At 36.2% G+C, this 15836-nt stretch overlaps 1 protein-coding gene across 11 annotated transcripts in view; it reads left to right on the top strand.

Moving 5' to 3' along the window:
* The window catches only part of NCOA2 (nuclear receptor coactivator 2), a 285109-nt gene that overhangs the window by 23214 nt on the left and 246059 nt on the right, over positions 1-15836 (top strand). The window contains exon 3 of one of the 11 annotated variants that reach the window (XM_059874430.1): positions 1-15836. This exon is cut by the window's left edge and continues 21126 nt beyond it; it is cut by the window's right edge and continues 34530 nt beyond it. The exons of the other annotated variants lie outside the window; for them this stretch is intronic. The gene's annotated coding sequence lies outside the window, so the exon portion shown is untranslated. 11 annotated transcript variants of the gene reach the window in all.

Here is a 15836-nt window from a genome sequence, read left to right as displayed (position 1 = left end):
TATTTAAGAAATCATCTAGCTTTGATCCCTATCCTACAGACTTCATTACTCAGCTTCAGTTTTGCATTTCTGCTATTACCTCTATAAGCTTGTGTGGCATAAGAATATTATTTTACATTTGGTAACTGTATGCTATTGCAATAACAACTCCATTCCATCACCTGTGAGGCTGGAAAATACAAAATACATTTCCCTGATTAATGTTGGTTTCTCTGCAGCTTTAACTTGGTACCTTAGTAGGGTCCTCCATCAGCACAGCCTCCTGGGATGTTTTCAGTAAGAGAGATTAGCAGTGCTACCTTCAGTTTAACACATGAGCAGTTTGAAACTGTAAAACTTGTTATATATATAATTAGGATCACAATGCAGGATCTCATGGTGGATTAAATCAAGTACATCGAAATACTTCTGTCGTTCATGTGCTGTCTTTCTGTGCAGCTTCCTGAAATTCCTGAAGGTAATTTTTTTTTTTTTATATTGGGTAATGGTCTTTTACATTAAAAAAAAATTACTCTGGAGAAGTTTGTGTGTGTGTGATCAGTTGCTCAGTTGTGTCCTACTCTTTGCGACCCCATGGACTGTAGCCTTCCAGACTCTGTCCGTGGGATTCTCCAGGCAAGAATATTGGGGTGGGTTACCATATCCTCCTCCAGGGGATCTTCCCAATCCAGGGATTGAACCCGCTTCTCTTTACATCTTCTGCATTGACAGGAGAGTTCTGTACCATTACACTACTTGGGAGGCCCAGGGAAAAGTTTAAAGCTGTGTAAAAGTGGACAGAATAATCATATATGATGATCTCCTGTGAACCAACACTTCTGTAACCTTCACTGCCCCCCCCCCCCATTTTGAAGCAAATCCCAGACATTATCACTTTATCCTATAAAGCAGTTTTATAAAGAATAGGATTTCATGTGTTAATACGTGAATTAAACGGTGCTGACTGATGGAACAAAATCTTGGGCTGTTCAGTCTTTTAAACGTTTTGCTTCCTGGTGGAGCAATTGTAGAGTATTGCTATTAGGCTCACAGAGTGAACCTCCTGCTACTGAAGGACACCAATAGCAGATGTGCAGTCCAGGGAAAGTAGATATTAGATTAATAATCCTACTCGGGACTTCCCTGGCAGTCCGTTGGTTAAGACTCCCGGCTTCCACTGCAGCAGGCGCAAGTTTGATCTCCCGTTGGGGAATCAAGATCCCACATACCACTGGCCAAAACGAAAAACACTGAATTAAGCTCTAGAGGGCAGACATCTTGTATTTTTGGCCAAGCGCCTGTTATATTTTAGATGCTAATAAATTTGTTGAGTGAATGAAAAAAATTAGTTTGAAAATGGAATTTTTTTACAAAATGGAATTCTTGTGAAAATAAGTCTTGTGTTTAATGTCATTTAGAATTTACAGTATGTGTGTCGGGGGCGGGGAGGCTTGGGAGGAGTTGAAGAGGAGGAGAGCAGAGAATGAATTAGAATTTGTCTTGAGGGACAGACAGAATTACTTGGCTTAAAACTGATTCTTAGTAAAACCTAGTAGCATCTCTTTAAGAAGTTATGTGAAGTGTTATAGGTAGGTGGTAAGTAATTTGTATGACTATAGAGTTTGGGTTGGCATGAAGACTTTTTTCCTTGGGTTCATTTTCCTCAGTGACTGCCTGCAATACAGTAAACTGTGGCGGAAAGAGATAAAAGTGAAATCTTGAACTACTGCTAAATGTAGAGGACAGGCAATCTGATGACTCCATTAAGCAATGATGCTTTTGTCCAGACACATTCATGGAGAAGGGGTACTTCTGCTGGGGACTTAGAAAAGTTGAATGAAACCACTTGACAAATCTTTTTTTAGAGATTTTTTGAGAACTTTGATTTTCCTGTCCTGGGTCATAGTCTATACCTGTTAAGTAAACATTTCTAAGACATAAGATTTCTCCTATGCTCATTAAATATTATAGTGAAAGATGATAGATTTTCTAGATTGGAGATTTTCTAGATTGCTTGAGTTTATGCAGATCTTTAGGAAACAGAGGATTGTTCTTAAAACTATTTTTTATTTAACTTAGGCTTATATGGTATTGCATTTTAGCTTAAATAAGGCAGAATTATTGTTGTTCAGTCACTAAGTGGTGTCTGACTCTTTGCGACCCCATGGACTGGAACATGCCAGGCATCCATGTCCTTCACAGTCTCCTGGAGCTTGCTGAAACTCATGTCCATTGAGTTGGTGATGCCGTCCAACCATCTCAAGAGTCTTCTTTAGCACTACAATTCGAAAGCATAAATTTTTCAGTTTTCAGCCTCCTTTATGATCCAACTGTCCTATCCATAGATGACTACTGGAAAAACCATAGCTTTGACTATACGAATCTTTGTTGTCAAAGTGATGTCTTTGCTTTTCAATGTGCTGTCTAGGTTTGTCATAGCTTTCTTTCCAAGGAGCAAGCGTCTTTTAATATCATGGCTGCAGCCATCGTCCACAGTGATTTTGGAGCCCAGGAAAATAAAATCTGTTACTGCTGCCACTTTTTCCCCTTCTATTGGCCAGGAAGTCATGGGACTGGATGCCATGATCTTAGTGTTTTGAGTGCTGAGTTTTAAGTCGGTTTTTTCACTCTCCTCTTTCACCCTCATCAAGAGGCTCTTTAGTTCCTCTTCACTTTCTGCCATTAAAGTGGTATCATCTACATATCTGAGGTTGTTGATATTTCTTCCAGCAATCTTGGTTCCAGCTTGTAATTCATCCAGCCCAAAATTTTGCATGATGTACTCTGCATATATGTTAAATAAACAGGGTGACAGTATACAGCCTTGTTGTACTCCTTTCCCAATTCTGAACCAGTCAGTTTTTCCATGTCCAATTCTAACTGTTGCTTCTTGACCTGCATACAGGTTTCTCAGGAGGCAGGTAAGGTTGTCTGGTATTCCCACCTCTTAAAGAATTTTCCAGTTTGCTGTGATCAACACAGTCAAAGACTTTTGGGTAGTCAATGAAGCAGAATTAAATGTTTTTCTGGAATTCCCATGCTTTCGCTATGATCCAACAAATGTTGGCAATTTGATCTCTGGTTCCTCTGCCTTTTCTAAACCCATCTTGTACATCTGGAAGTTCTCAGTTCAAATACTGTTAAAGCCTAGCTTGAAGGATTTTGAGCATAACCTTACTAGCATGTGAAATGAGTGCAGTTGTTCAACAGTTTGAATATTCTTTGGCACTGGAAAGGAGGAATTACCATATAATAATCATCTTCTAAAATACTCAAAGGACTTCCCTGGTGGTCCAGTGGCTAAGACTCACAATCCCAATGCAGGTGTCCTGGGTTCCACCTCTGGTCACATGCCACAGCTAAGACCTGACGTGAACAAACAAATAAAATTTAAAAAATAAAATACTTCTCAAAAAAGAAATTTATTTAGGACAACCTTCTTAAATTTTCTGCCCTTATCCTTTAATCGCAAGTCCTCATGAGGTGAGTGTCACACACCTAGTGGTTAAGGGCAAAGTCCAAGGAGCCAGAATTGCCTGGTTTTGAAAAACAGCTCTGCCACCTAGGAGCTGTGTGGGGAGTCATCATCATGTGCCTGTCATCTGCTTCTGTTACTGTGGGGACTAAATGAGGCCCTAGCAACAGTGCCTGGTACGTAGGGTTGTGCAGATGTTCACCGTTGTCGTTGTTATTATGGTCAGCATCATCAGGTTGCTGTTTGCAAAGGTGATTGAATAAGGGTTTCTTCATCTTGTCATTTTTTAAAAGAGCTGGGACTTTGAAACTAAAATAACTTGCATTCTCATTTGCTTTTATGCTACTAATAGTTGACCTTGAGAAAGCTTTTTAAATTCCTTGAGTCTCAATTTTGTCATTTTTGAAGTAATGGTAAACACCTCAGGATTATGTAAGAAATCAGTGACATTTTTTGTGTTGCCACATCCCTCTGAGATTCTACTGAAAGCCTTGAGCCATCTCCCTTGAAAATATGGACCTTTTCCACACTCCCCTCATTTCATTTTGCGTACTCCTTCACCGATTTTGCACCAGTTATGCATCAGTCTGCTACATTATAATGGTGTTGCGTGGAATGAAGTCATAAGAAGGCTTTTCTTAAGTAAATTTATTTTTAAGAAGTATTTTAGAAGATAATTATTATGAGAATTCCTCCTTATTTTAGCTGAAATGCAACACCATGTGAGCCTAAATTCAAAATGCTGTTGTCCTTTCTCATTTTAACTTGAGATACTATTTCCCTCAACTTAGAGGCAAAATTCCCTGTCAAATTTTTGACAGATGATGTATAGTATATTTAAAATAATATTTTAAGAAATTATTTGAAAGTCTGCATATTTAATTACTGCTAAATAATTATTTAGAATCAGTTTGTGGTTATTCAAGACTGTTGATAACCGGCAATAAGCAATATCTTAACAGGCAGTGTTACTGACCTACATCTTCCAGGAAATGGAGAACCAGTGGGAATTCATTTCACTAGATCTCTTGTGGTTCTAAGTTGGGTCAAAATTTTTGCTTCCTACCCAAACCCCAACTGTGATTTTGGCTCTGATAATTAGGCCAATATCAGCCTATGGAAATGAGACTCAGACTTATCATTGTCAGTTTAAAGATTGGAGCACTGACTATCAGACTTGTTATTTCCTTGGAAAATAAGATAAATTAAAATTCTTTGCCTTTTTGCCCATTTAATTTAGATTTATAAGCTCCAGTGGTAGCAGCTGTCTCATCTTAGATTTTGTACAAGAACTGTCACATTTTGGGTGTTCAATTAATGTGTTTTTACTTTTTATCTAAATTAATGATTCTGCCCATGAACTAATTTACATATTTCTACTTGCCGTACTATGGAAACGGGAAACATTCTTTTCAATTCAGTGCCTGGAATTTTAGACTAAAAATTTGAGTACATCAGGCAACAGCACAAAAGATAGTTTTATTTGAAAATATGTGGTAAAGGGGTTTTTTTCCCAAAAGCTAATTTGGAAAAATTAGCTAAATTCTAAGCCTAATTTGCTTAGAAAAATGGATATATGGCTATTACTAATAAATGTAACACACTAAATAATTAATTTTTACTTATTTGTGTCTAACTAAATTAACTACCTGAGACTATTCCTTTTTAAATTATTTCAAAGAAATGTGTTAAAATTGTAGGAGATTTCTGATATGTGGGAAGTAAGCTTTTCTTTAAAAAAAAAAAAAATATTTAAAATTTTTTCCATGTAATCAGTTGTTATTCACAATGTAGGAATTATTCAAGGTGTTTCCTTAATATTTTTGTTATATTTTGGTATGAATTTTGACTCACTTGGGAGCTTGACCAATAGGTCTTTAAAAATACATAAAGCACTTTTTTATTCTTTGTGTTGATCATCATCTTGGTGTGTAGAAGAAAACATTGTATAAGCACATTTACTGCAGAAAAACCCATTATCATCATTTGTGGAAAATCAATATATATTTTTCAAAATTTAGATTGATGGTGATGTGCCATTGATGTTAGCTGAGGCTTGGGGGATGCTCAGGGGTCAAGAGCAGGCCAGCTGAGCTCTTGCATCATCAGTGACTCTGAGATTGACTTTTTTCAGGCAGCTCTTTCCAACCTGGGCCCTCGAGTTCCTTAAGTGAAGATGAAAGATATACCTGAGTAACATTTTGGCAGGAAATAGTATTAAATAAGTGCTGTGTGTATCTGTAACACGGCTATCTTGGGCTAAGGCGAGTAGATTTTATCCGTATCTATGAAAATTGAATTTCATTGGCCTGTTTTTTATAGAAGCTTAGTATGAAGTACATCTATCCATAGACCTTTAAAATAATGCTACATTCCTATTTATTTCACAATGGCAGCCCACTCCAGTACTCTTGCCTGGAAAATCCCATGGATGGAGGAGCCTGGTAGGCTGCAGTCCACGGGGTTGCGAAGAGTCAGACACAACTGAGCAACTTCACTTTCACATATTTGAGAAGGAAATGGCAACCCACTCCAGTGTTCTTGCCTGGAGAATCCCAGGGATGGGGGAGCCTGGTGGGCTGCCGTCTATGGGGTCACACAGAGTTGGACACGACTGAAGTGACTTAGCAGCTGCAGCAGCTAACAATTCAAAGGTTTAAATCTATTCATGTCCTTCTTTCTTGCATGTGTATTAGAATTTGTGCAACTGCAGTTTCACCACTGTTAGTGGTTCACCTTGATTTGCTGATCAGTCCCTAAGTCTGAATCGATAATGTGGGCTGAGTACCAGTAGCTATGGCACAATCACCTGTGATGTTGTTTATGTTTAACATTAGTATCTCGTACATCAAATCACTGCCCTTTAGTTCCTAAATCTCATTATTTTTGCCTTCAGCATTCATTTCCAGCTGTCCTAGTGGGGTTACTGAAATAGTGTATTCTGGTTGCTTCTCGTCCCAGAAGAGAGTTGATTAATTCATTTCAGATTTTCTGAAGCAGCTATCTCACCTGAGGCCAGAGGCAAATTCCTAGCCAAGCAGAGGCTTTTCTTTTGTTCTTTAAAACATTTTTAAAAAATTTTATACTGAAGCACAGTTGATTAACAGTGTCGTGTTAGTTTCAAGTGTACAGCAAAGTGATTCAGTTACACATGTATCACATGCCTTTTTTTAACTGAAAATTTAAATGACATCAAATTGGGTAGTCATCCTCTAGGATAATCTTTTCATCATTGCTTTAGTTCAACTAACAGATACATATATTTTATCTTTATTGATGAATATTTTAACTTTTCTTAAATGTAAAAAATATGGTCATTGTAACAATACAAACATTGGAGAAGTATATAAAAAGTGAAAGTTCTCCCGTTTATCTTTTCGTACCTTTTTTTTTTTTTTGCTTTTACAGATAATATGTGAGATTAAGGGCAAATAAATAGGATTACTGAGCATCAGTTCTTTTTCCCCCTACTTAATGGGCTTATGTGCCTTAATTACCTTTAACTTTTTCCTCAAAATTGCCAATTTTTGAAAATACAGAACTGCAAAAAGGAAAAAGTCCTTGTAATCAGCCTTTAGAGAGCATTTTTTCGTGTATTATGTATACTTTGGGTTTCTGTTATGTACCTTTACTTATAGATTTGGTTGAACTAAAATGGGTTATGTTTTTAATATTGTTTGTCAAGCTACTTTTTTTTCCCACTCAGCAGTGAGTGAAAAATTATATAAATTGACAAGCTGGTGCTAAAATTCATGTGAAAACGTGAAGACCCTAGGATAGCTAGAACTTGGTTTTGAAAGTGAAGAACAGCTTTGAAGGTTTTACACTATCTGATTTCAAATTTTATTATAAAGCTTCAAGATTCAAGTTAGCATGGTAGTTGCATAATGACAGACATATAAATTAATGGAACAGAATAGAACTTGCAGATAGACCCGTACATATAGGGTCAGTTGCTTTCTGGTCAACAAATGATATTAAAACAATGAATATTGGTATGGGGAAAAACTGAACTTTGTCCTCTTGACTTTTCCTTCATAATATGCATAAAATTTAATTTGAAACAGCTCTTAGGCCTAAACATAAAAGTTGAAACTCTAAAAGTGTTAGAGGAAAACAGGACAAAATCATAACCAACTTTGGGATAGGCAAGTGTTACTTAGAACAGAGAAAGCACTAACTACAAAAGAAAAAAAATTGATAAATTGGATTTCATCAGAATCAGAGCCATCTGCTCTTCTAAAGAAACTGTTAAGAAAATGAAAAGGCAAGCCACAGACTGGAAGAAAATATTCACGATCCAGAAGACTTGTATCTAGAATATGTGAAAAACTCCAGTTGTAACTTAACAATAAGAAACCAAATTTTTAAAACGTTCGAAAGATTTAGACAGATACTTCACAAAAAATAGATATGCAAATGGCCAATAAGCACATGGAAGAATGCTCGATATCATAAACCATCAGGGAAATGCAAATGAAAACCACAGTGAAATAGCCTAGCTCAATTAAAAAAACCTGACAACACCAAGCATAGGGGAGAGCTGGAAGCAAATCTGATCTCATTGCTTGTGGTAGTGTAGGCTGTACTGCCGCTTTGGGAAACAGATTGGCAGTTTCTTAGAAAGTTTCTTATGGAGTTTATTTAGCGTGTACTTACCGTATTACTCACCATTTACCTAGGAGGAATGTAAACACGTGTCCACAAAAAGATTTTGACATGCGTGTTCTTAGTGGTTTTATTCATAACAGCCCCAAACTGGGGAAAACCCAGATGTCCATCCATCAGCAGGATAAATGGTTGAGTAAATAGTAATATGAATAATAGTATTCATACAATGGAATACTATTCAGATTAGAGATAAACATAACCACCTTGTTGGAGGAGTTCACAAACCTTATGCTGATTAAAAGAAGATAGAGGAGTACTGTATGTTTCCATTATATATTTAGAAAAGGAAAAACTAATGTATAGTGATGGCAGTCAGACAGTGGATTGACTGGAGTGGGAGTGAGGAATTAACTATAAAGGGTCATGAAGGAACTTTCTGGATTGATGAAAATGTATATGTTAATTTCACCATCAGTGTACATTTATGTTAAAGTTCAGCAAACTATTCACACTGTGTACACAATTTGTTAATATTAGTACAGTTCATAAAATACAAGCTTTGGGTCAGCCATGGTTTTGGATGCTTTGTTTAAATGATGGAGGTCATGCCAGTGAGAAGAGTTCTGTTCTCCTCCCTTCCCAGGACACAAAGGTGGTATAGGCTAAATCATAAAATGATTTAAAACAAGTACATGTGGCACTTGTAAAAAAGAGTAGGATTTGGGCGGGAGTAGGCAGTTGGTTCTCCTGGTGAATTGCTGCTCATTGTTTAATTCTGCATAGCTCCTAACTAAATCTTTAACACCTCAGAACACATGCTAAAATATTAAATTCAAATATCTGTATTAAACATAGTATTCCCTTTCCTTTTCCAGTAACTGAAAAAACTTAAGTAGTGGTTTTTGTATGGGTGGATGACCTTTGAGCTCTTATAGAGTGTTAGAACAGAATTTGGTTTCCAGAAATGCTGTTTTAAATTCTGTGTGGAATTTTTTTTTTGGTCTGTAGGGTTTCAGAATGAATGTACCCCTCAGTCTGCCTTTTTTTCCCCTCTCCTTGTTTTATTTTCCTTCTCCAGTAACTCAGTAATCTAGTTCACTAATTTTTCCACTTTTGTTTGGCCTGCAGGGATTACATAACATAAAATAGTTAAGATAATTTTTAACCCAATGTAGTTTTTTCATAAATGCCACAAAATAATACATGCATATACAATTTACATTTGTGAATATTTATTGTTTTTTAACATAATAAGTTTTAACTTGATAATTTAACGTTAAAGGAATCTATCATATTGTCTAATAATGATCTCAAAAAAACTTACAGTTTTTAGAATAGCACTCTGAAGACATCCTCTGATGTTGGCCCAAAGTGATAGGGAATTTCCTTTTCAGGGTTTTGAGGAAACCAATGAAGTGAATGTATTTTAAAAGCTGCAGTAGTTTTTATGTCCTCTTGGGACTGATGTAGTTCCCCAAGTGTAGTATATTTGTGTTTATGTGGTTTAAAAAAATACATTAAAAAATCCAGCTGTGCAGATTAGTACTCATAGAACCGAAGTTTGTGCTGATAGCCATGATGATAAAATATCTTTTTATCAGAACATCAGGAATTTCTATAAATCACTTAACATCTTTTTTAGTATCTTTATAAGAGAAATTTCTGATTTGTGTGTTTTCACACAATCAAGTTATATATTTTATTTTATTTTTTTTAAGTTATATATTTTAAACAAGAACTAACCATTTGAATGCTTCTAATTTTTTTCTTTAAATTGAAGTATAGTTGATTTAAAATGTGTTAGTTTCTGGTGTAGAGCAAAGTGATTCAGTTTTATATACACACACGTATAATACACACACTTATGTACACACACATATGTACAAATACACATACATGTGTGTGTGTGTGTGTGTGTGTGTATTCTTTTTCATTACAGGTTATTGCAAGATACTGAATATAGTTCCCAGTAATGTGCAATAGGACTTTTTTGTTTCTTTGTTTTATATGCAGTAGCTTGTATTTGCTAATCCCAAACTCCTAATTTATCTCTTCCTCTCCTTTCCCCAGTGATAGCCATAAGGTTGTTTTCTATGCCTGTAGATCTGTTTCTGTTTTGTAAATAAGTTTATTTTTTTATCATATATTAGATTCCACATATAAATAATATCATATATTTGTCTTTCCATGTCTGACTCACTTCACTTAGTATGATAATCTCTTAAGTCCATCCATTGCTGCTGCAGATATGATGGCACTGTTTTAAGTGTATAAAAATCCTAAATTGGTTTATGGAATCTTTACCTTTATTTATTTTTATTATTGTGTTAAAAAAGATGTAAAATTTACCATCTTGACAGTTTTGAAATGTACAGTTTAGTAGTGTTAAATATATTAGATGTTGTGCTTCCCTTTTATTTTAACTTCATTTCAGTGCACATGGATCATTATCACCCAGAACATTAATAAAGGTTATGTGAGATTTTTTTTTAATTCTAAATCACTTGTCTAGAATTTTAAAAAGCTGATCCTGACACCAGTCTTGATAAACTTCAGTTGTTTGTTTGTTTGTTTGTTTTTAACTGATACCTTGCATTTTCTTTTTATCATGAGCTTCTAATTGTAGCTTCTGTTCCTTTAAGGTATCTCCCCCCTCTTTGTCTTTCTCATTTTTTTCTCTTTCTGGCCTCTTTAGAGTATTATTTCTTAGAAACAAAGAATAAGCAAGGCAAGTGGAGGAAGCAGGTGTGTTCACCTCAAGTCCATTACTTTGTAACACAAGTTCAGGTGTTTTTTTTTTTTTTTTTTGCTCCAGAAGAGTTGATCTTTTCCCATGAAGGGTACTCTCTTAGGATATGTCCAGGTGAAGCAGTGGTGGCTGAGAAGCATGGTCATAATTAAATGAAGGCGTTCGTAAGAGCAGGGATTCTGTAAGACCCAGTGGCTGATTCTCCTATGGTCCAAGTCTTCTTTTAGCTGCCAGAAGTCTGCTGTAGAAAGGATGTAAACAGACATACATACATGTGTGTGTGTTTGTGTGTATATACAATGGTCTTTTGAAGTAGGATATGCACTTACAGAACTTAAGTAAGTTTTAATTTTATAGTTGTTCGTTGTTTAAAGTATAATTTCCTCACAAGTGGAAAATACTTCCTAGAAAATTCCATGAAACAAAGCCTAAAATTTGCCAAAGTAATATTCTTCCTTTATCTGCTTTCTTTTCCTAGCTCTCACTTTTTTATCCTGTGTGTTTTACAGTATCACCTTATCACCTGGAAAAAAGGAAGGCACTGGATGAGGCACTGTTCTGCCTTTCACACTTGGTAGCTTCTTGTTGTACCCCGCAGGCCAGCAGGGAAGGGACAGAATCCTACTCAAGTTGTCTCGTTGAGACGGTATTCTTAGGAGGTTAGTAATAGCAGCCCTGTCCGTCCCCACTGCACGTGCGTTCATTGTTAGGAATGTTTGGCTGTATCTTAAACGAATCATTGGCAGAAGCAAGATTCACGTTGAAGGATGGTTTTGACGATTGTGTGCCTCCTACTAGGTCTTGTTACCTTACTCTGGCAGGGAATAAGCAGTGTAACTTGCTGTGGATTAATTGGGTTTGTGCTACTCAGCATCATGTATTCACTAATTAGAAAACTGAATTTCCAACTTACAGTACTTCTCTGATCTCTTACGATAGAAGTACTTTCAAACCATGCTTATAAGCTACTTTTTAATACCACCGTCTACAAAGAGCAAACTACAGCACATTAATCAGGGCTGATACTCACTCTACATCTGTGCATCTTAGTTTTACAAAAGAACTAGGTGTACTACTGGCTTCCTTAAATGAACATCTTCCAAAGTATGTTTAAACTATATGAGTTAAAAAAGTTGAATTTATGTGGAATATTTCAGAATAAATCAGTGTGTCAAAGGAGTATGAATTTTAAGTGAAATCTGTGCATTTTGATACTACATAAAAAAACTATGGAACTTCCCTGGTGGTCCAGTGGCTAAGCCAGTGCAGGGGGCCTGGGTTCAATCCCTGGTCAAGGAACTAGATCCCACATGCCACAACTAAAACCCAGTGCAGCCAAATAAAATAAATATATTAAAAAATTACAAAGCATTTAAAATATTATATAAGTTTATTAGGTACACTGATAAATATAAAGAAACTAGCAAATGTGTAATGTAGTTAGTGGGACAGAAATGGAAAGTATGAAGAACATTATAAACCTCTTTTTTTTTTAAATTTAGGACTGTAGTAGTATTTTTTGGAACATTTACCATTTTTGGAACATTCACTATTTTAGTTCTGTAGTTCTATGTATGTTTAGTTTAGTTCTGTATGCAGGTCAAGAAGCAACAGTTAGAACTGGACATGGAACTACAGACTGGTTCCAGATTGGGAAAGGAGTACGTCAAGGCTGTATATTGTCACCCTGCTTATTTAACTTCTATGCAGAGTGCATCACAAGAAATGCTGGGCTGGAGGAAGCACAAGCTGGAATCAGGATTGCTAGGAGAAATATCAATAACCTCAGATACGCAGATGACACCACCCTTATGGCAGAAAGCGAAGAAGAACTAAAGAACCTCTTGATGAAAGTGAAAGAGGATGATGTATGGCAAAACCAATACAATATTGTAAAGTAAAAAAAAAATAAAATACAGGAAGATTTTAAAAAATAATAAAAAATTTAAAAAAAGAGAGTGAAAGAGGAGAGTGAAAAAGTTGGCTTAAACTTTTTACTTTTAAGTTTAAACTTAAAACTCAACATTCAGAAAACTAAGATCATGGCATCGGGTCCCATCACTTCATGGCAAATAGATGGGGAAACAGTGGAAACAGTGACAGACTTTATTTTGGGGGGCTCCAAAATCATTGCAGATTGTGACTGCAGCCATGAAATTAAAAGACACTTGCTCCTTAGAATAAAAGCTATGACAGCATAGAGACAGCATATTAAAAAACAGAGACATCACTTTGCCAACAAAGGTCCTTCTAGTCAAAGCCATGGTTTTTCCAGTAGTCATGTATGGATGTGAGAGTTGGACCATAAAGAAAGCTGAGCACTGAAGAATTGATGCTTTTCAACTGTGGTGTTGGAGAGGACTCTTCAGAGTCCCTTGGACTGCAAGGAGATCCAACCAGTCCATCCTAAAGGAGATCAGTCATGAATATTCATTGGAAGGACTGATGCTGAAGCTGAAACGCCAATACTTTGACCTCCTGATGCGAGGAACTGACTCATTTGAAAAGACCCTGATGCTGGGAAAGATTGAAGGCAGGAGGAGAAGGGGACAACAGAGGATGAGATGGTTGGATGGCATCACCGACTCAATGGACATGAGTTTGAGCAAGCTCTGGGAGTTGGTGATGGACAGGGAAGCCTGGCGTGCTGCAGTCCATGGGGTTGCAAAGAGTTGGACACTACTCAGTGACTGAACTGAACTATTTTAGTTAAGTAGTTATTATGTCAGAGATGTTAATTTTGTTTTTAAATGGCATATTTACCTAATATAAACAAACCAGGTACATTTCCAAACTAGACTTACCCACGAGGAATAATAAAGTGAATCATCAGTTTTAGGAGGGGTTAGTTATATTGACCAATCAAAAACTAATTTCTTCTGGTGCTCACATGGCACCCTTATGGCCTAACAGAATCAACAAAACTGTTAAGCAGCATTTATTTCCTTTCGAGAAAGGCTTTGGGCCAATAACAACAACTATCCTAATTTTTCTTAATTAGATTTTTACATAAATACCATTAGTTATGTGACACTTTAGAAATACAGTAGAAGGTTTTAAAAAACATCAGAACTGTACTTAAGCTGCCTTATACGAAGAATAAAGTGAAGAATTGATAAATTTCCTTGATACAGATAACCAGTCATTTTAGCCTCAGTGATAGATATTCTTTGACTTGAAAACCTACATAATGGCTGTATTTCTTTACCTTATTTGATTATGTACAATTTACCTTTTTTGGTCTTTGATCTGCCCCTCACATCCCTTGGTGATCATGCTTCTTAAAACTCTATCTTGAATTCCTCCCTGAATTTTTCAGTGTTTTAGAATTGCCACCAGGCCAGGCTGAAGTTCCAGTCCTGTGTATGTTTTAGCGTCCTTGTGTTGTACTCAGCCAGACTTCTTTAGCCAGTGTTGACTGATCCTTGGTTCCGGGAGTCTTTCTGCCTATCCATATCTATTTGTGCTTTACAGCTTAGGAGATTAAGCCTCATTTAACTTTCTGGACTAAGCCAGCACACTTTTATTTCACATTTTGATGAAATTGTTGCTGCTGTTCTCTATACCTTCCGTTTGGTATATAAGCTGTCATACCTTGCACAGTTCTTAGAACATCAGTAAATTCTTTTATTATTTATCTCACTTCCTGATCTTCCTTTGATATCTTCCTGAGAGCAGAGGCCTGTGTCTTCTACTTCTGAATCTATATTAAGTTCATTTCAACAGCATCTGCTTCTGTTTAACACTATTTTGCACATAATGAGGCCACACACACACACAAAAAAATACCACACACAGAATTCATAAAGTCGAATTTTTAGAACTAGAAGTGTTGATCGAATGTCATTTAGAATTGAGAATATAGTCTTATATGTGTCAATTTGGTGGTGGTGTGGAATAGTATCTTCTTGAAGTCATAGTATGGCTTGGGTATGTTTTATTGTTACCTCTGCTATTTTTATTTTAGCAAGGTCTGTATAATAGTTTTTCACTCAGCTCCTTTGTAAAAATAATTTTCAAAACATCCTTAACATTTTAGATATGTGATTATTTTACAGAAAGAATTTTCAAACAGTTTAAATGGTACTACTTAATACTTGGAAACTGATGATCAAACGTTTAAATTGAAACTCTTTGTACCAGTGAACTGGTTTTTTACTAAAAGCTGGAGTACTGTGATTATTGGCCCTTCTGTGCAGTAACTCCAAAATCTATGTTCTACTCCCAGCAGTGCTATTTATATATATTATTGGTGTAACTATTACTCTGTTGGTAGTCTTTTGAGTGTATCTGGAAATGTAGTCCACCTCCTGAGGAAAAAAAGAGAAAAAATAGTAGCGCTTACTACCATTATTCCCACAGAGCTTCAGAAATCGGTACAAAAGTTTTCATATTAATTTCACAAATGCTGTTATTTTGCATTTATTTCATTTCAAAACAGTATTCAGTGTCTTTTAAAGAAACGCAGAAGCTGAATCAAGGTCAGTGTTACAGAAGAGGGAGAAGAGAATGGTTTTAGGAATTTGTATTAAAGGAATAGCAGTGGTTAAAGGGAAGAATCTAGGCTACTAGTAACTTGCATTTCTTTCTCAAAAAGAATCTTCCCTCGTGACCTAAAGAGTTGGTATGGTGTTTTGAAGATCATGCATACAGTGAAACATATTTGGGTTTTCTTTTCCTTTCGAAGAACTATAGGAGATTTCTGCTTTGCCATGTCAGTTACAGGATGTTGTGTATAGATTTAGAATATGTGTGCGTGCTAAGTCACTTAAGTCAGGTCCAACTCTTTGTGACCCTATGGACTTTGTGACCCGCCAGGCTCATCTGTCCATGGGATTCTCCAGGCAAGAATACTGAAGTGGGTTGTCATGCCCTCCTCCAGGGGATTCTTCCTGACCCAGGGATTGAACCCACAACTCTTATTAAGTCTCTTGCATTCGTAGGCAGGTTCTTTATCACTAGTGTCACCTGGGAAGACCATAGGATTAGAGTATACTGACCACTAATATCCTACATTTTGCG

Source organism: Bos taurus, chromosome 14 (genome assembly GCF_002263795.3).
Source record: "Bos taurus isolate L1 Dominette 01449 registration number 42190680 breed Hereford chromosome 14, ARS-UCD2.0, whole genome shotgun sequence".
NCBI lineage: Eukaryota > Metazoa > Chordata > Mammalia > Artiodactyla > Bovidae > Bos > Bos taurus.
This window is presented reverse-complemented; position numbering and strand designations above follow the sequence as displayed.